A 4,068-nucleotide genomic window follows, 5' to 3' on the forward strand; every position below is an offset into this window, starting at 1 on the left:
AACATACAAGGAGATTGCTCACAGTCAAGTTAAAATGGTGCCCTCAACCCAGATTGAGTGACTGCTAGTCTCTGTTGATGCTACCAAATTAGGGTCCCCGCTACCACAACTGGGTACAATTTCACTAGTTTCTGCCTGAAGGTGGCCAAAATTCGGAACATAATGAATTTGAGTGGATGGGGATCAGAGGCCAGGGAATAGTGCAAATTCATTTTAATTTTCATTTTTCATTGATTCTCTTTTGGAAGTAAAATAGAATCTATTTACCTAAGTCTAATGAATTATAAAAAGGCTTAGAAAAACCATGAAGGACAACTATTTAGAGACCAAAAAGAAATTGTCAATGGCTAGAAATGTGACTTTCTGGCCAACAACAATCCATACTTTAGATTGTCATAAGCTTTGAGATAGCTTGGGTGGATTCTATTATTAAATAATCTCAAATTTTTAGTGTTCCTATAATTAAGAAAAAAAGAGACAGAAGACCAAATGAATATGAAGAAATATTTTCTGGGTTCCTTCTCCCTGGGCCCAATAGGAAAAGGTTCCAGAAGTGACAGAAGCCCTGCCTAGTCTAAGTGGAGCACCCCCATTGGCTAGTAGGAGTAGGATGAAACATGATCACCTTTAATGTGGGGTTGAAAAACGGAATGCCAGGAAGTTAAAAGGACTTAGGGGAAAATGTCCTTTGGCCTTCCACTGCATGACAGGATTCTGAAGTGGCAGCTTGTGTGCAGAGTAGACTCAGCGAGTCCAGTCAGAGTAAAAAAAGCTGCCTAACCAGAGCACCAACATCAGTAGCATCTTTGAGTATAATGATGAAAGAGTGAGTATGGCTCTGCCAGAAAGGCGGGTCTCTTCATGATGTTTCCCAAAGCACTTTTCTCTCTGATATGTGGGCCAACTTGCAGAGAAAACTCAGTCCTGTGTTCAATAAACATTGAAAGCCTACTGTGTGCTCAGGGCTATAGGAAGCCCTTCATTCCAAGAGGACTCCCAGGATTCCCCTTCCAACTACATCAGAACTGCTTGAGTTTTTTGTTTGCTTTTTACAATGGCCCCCAACAAGGTGAAGAGCAAATCTAAAGAGAACTATGGTTTAATTGTAACAACAAAATAAGCATTTATTAAGCACTTAGTATGTGCCCAAGTCTGGTGCTAGATGTGGGGGAATACAAAGAAAGGCCTTCAGGAAGTTCACATTCCAATTGTTAATATCTATATAGACAGAACTCCACATTCACTTAGGGAGAAAATCCTTTTTATTAAAGGAAATATAATTGTGAAATTGGTCCCTTTCTCTCTACCTACCCCCATAAAGGTAAGAGATCTGGTTTCAATGAAGTAAGAGAGAAAGAGAGAAGGTATGGACAAGCCAAGTATAAGACAGATAAAGGTTGTGCATCAACCTGACTGTAGGACACAATGCCATCCAGAATCATTCCAGCTTCATCACAAGACTGAAAGCCATCTCAGACCAGACCAGAGCCCACAGAGATTCCCTCCTTTGGACGAACACTCCTGGAACAGAACAAGAATAGGATTTTCTTGGCTGGAAACTTTGTTACTTTACATTTTGTCCTTTTTTAGATCCTGTAATATGTGTTAATAAATGACATGTGGGGGAAAGGACCAAGTTTCATAAGTTTGCCATTTCTTCATTCACTATCTAACACAAAACCTAAATTGATAGAATTTATGCAATAGAATGAAGGTAATGGTGTGGGAAAGAATGTAACATGCATCCTACCTCTGCTAAGACTTAACATCCTTCCATTAAATGCTAAGGAAAAGCAAATTCATACTTCTTTTCTTTTTTTTTCTCTCATTAGTTTAAATGTTAACACAGGAAAGTCTCCTTTTTCTATAACATTTAGAACATAGGGCCTTTAGGCCTTCATAACCACGAATACATTATTTAACTTCTGCTATTCTTTTGATTCATGAACTGTGCTTTGAATAAAAGAAAATAGCCCATCACAGTTTTTAGGCTGAATCTACATAACATTAAATTATTGGTAAGTACTAAAAAAAATGGTAGGAAATCTGAATTCTTTGAAGCTACAGTGCCCTTCATACAGATATTTGACTGAATAAGTTTTTCATTTATGTATTTGGCATGGTCTTAGGTAGTGAAAAAGTTTTGCAGTGACTCGATCCCTTATCTGGTTTCTATTGCTCAATGTTCCTATTTCTATCACCTCCTCATTAGTAATAGTCATGTTAAATGAGTCTTAGAGTTAAATCCCATCATGCCTTTACATTCTGATACTACTATATAAAAAAAAAAAGTCAACCATTTAATCTTTCTCAATTGCCTGTGGTAAAGACTACTGTAACGTGACTTCAGGTCCCATCTTGCTTCTTTTCTCTCCTTGATTTTTTTCTGAGTTGTAGTACCAAGCTACAATTGCTCTGCTTTGGAACTAAGCCTGGACGAAACCAAAGAGCACACTACCCTGATACTGAGATGGACATTGAGGGGCTATGTGAAAGATTTTGTTCTATCTCTCTAATCTGAGGAGACTGGCAGGACCATCATTTACAGCAAGCTGTAACAATATGGCATGGTCACTACTTTTCTGCTTCTAACAAGATTGCCACTGGCTTTCTCTAGGTCTTGGGTTTTTATTTTTTATTTTTTTATGGAAACTTTAGTGTGTGCTTGAGATGTTCAAAAAGACATTGTAGCACAAGCCCTCTCCGGTGCTCACATTCACTAAGGTTGCCCTTCCTTGAGGTCTCACGGTGGTACTTCTGTTCTATTTGATGACAGTGTCTGTTCATTCCAGAGTGCATTCAATCTCTTTAGTAGCTTCAAACACCCCTCTCTTGTAGGAGTTTAGCATTTTGGTGCTGATCACATCGGTACCTGGACTTTTGTTATTTTTCACTCCTTTGATGGTTTCCCTCAGTTCTTCTGTTTTGATTGGCTTCCTCTTTCATCTCAAGTATTTGTTCTGAAATGGTGCTATCTATTCATTCAATAGAGTAGAACCATTGAGTCATCTGTAGAAGGGCTCATTCCCTCCCTTCTCTGGCATGGCTTCACCAGTGGGTAGTCTATCATTTTTGTCTTTGATCAGTCAATTGTTGAGGCTCCTCTTCAGGTTATCACTTTAGTGGTAGAATAAAGGAATGGGGTATCTTGATTTTCATTTTTATAAACCCTCTTCTGTATCTTCTCACTTTTTTATTGAGATACAGTGGTTTCTATCATCTCTGGCATTTTTATAGGGAGCCTTTATTTCTGATCATTTCAAATAATGGATGATAGCTCACCTCATTTTCATCTTCCTGATTCTTCGCAGGGAAATATTTATTGGCTACTCCTAGAGCATGATCTAAGGGTCAGAATATCAAATAGGAATAAAGCCTTGAGGTTTTTATTGCTGGATTGGCCAGCATCTCTTCCTATGACCTTATGTTTTCTATTTAATTTTTTTTTAATTACTGTGGGGTTTTTATTTTTTCTGTAAAGCCCTGAGAAAATATTTTAATATTTCTTCAAGAGACAGCATAGAGTAGGAACAGAAAGCCAGCCTCAGGATCAGGAAGAATTGGGTTAAAGTCCAGCCTCTGACTGGCCCTATAACTGGGTAAATCACTTAACCACAAGTTCCCTAGGCATTTAAGATGATGTTGTCAAACTGCATTAATGAAAGGAGTTCTCACACCAAGAGTTTCCCACACCAATGAAATCACAGTCTAAAATACTTCCTAAAATTTTAATACTTAAGTGGCTATATTTATGTGAATAGGGATGTAATATTCAAAGGATCCTAACTCTAAGGATTTTAAAATCTTTTGATACTTTGTTGAATATATCATTTCACTGGCAATAGTATTTCCTGCCCTAATACAGATTGCATCACCCTCCAGGCCCTTTCATTCTTGCCCACTTCTTTCTTTTTTTTTTTTTTCAAATTTTTAATTTTTTAATTATAGCTTTTTATTTATAAGATATATGCATGGGTAATTTTATAGCATTGGCAATTGCCAAACCTTTTGTTCCAATTTTTCCCCTCTTTCCCTCCACTCCCTTCTCTAGATTGTCCACTTATTTCT

The sequence above is a fragment of the Antechinus flavipes genome, chromosome 2 (genome assembly GCF_016432865.1).
Source record: "Antechinus flavipes isolate AdamAnt ecotype Samford, QLD, Australia chromosome 2, AdamAnt_v2, whole genome shotgun sequence".
In the NCBI taxonomy this organism is placed as follows: Eukaryota; Metazoa; Chordata; class Mammalia; order Dasyuromorphia; family Dasyuridae; genus Antechinus; species Antechinus flavipes.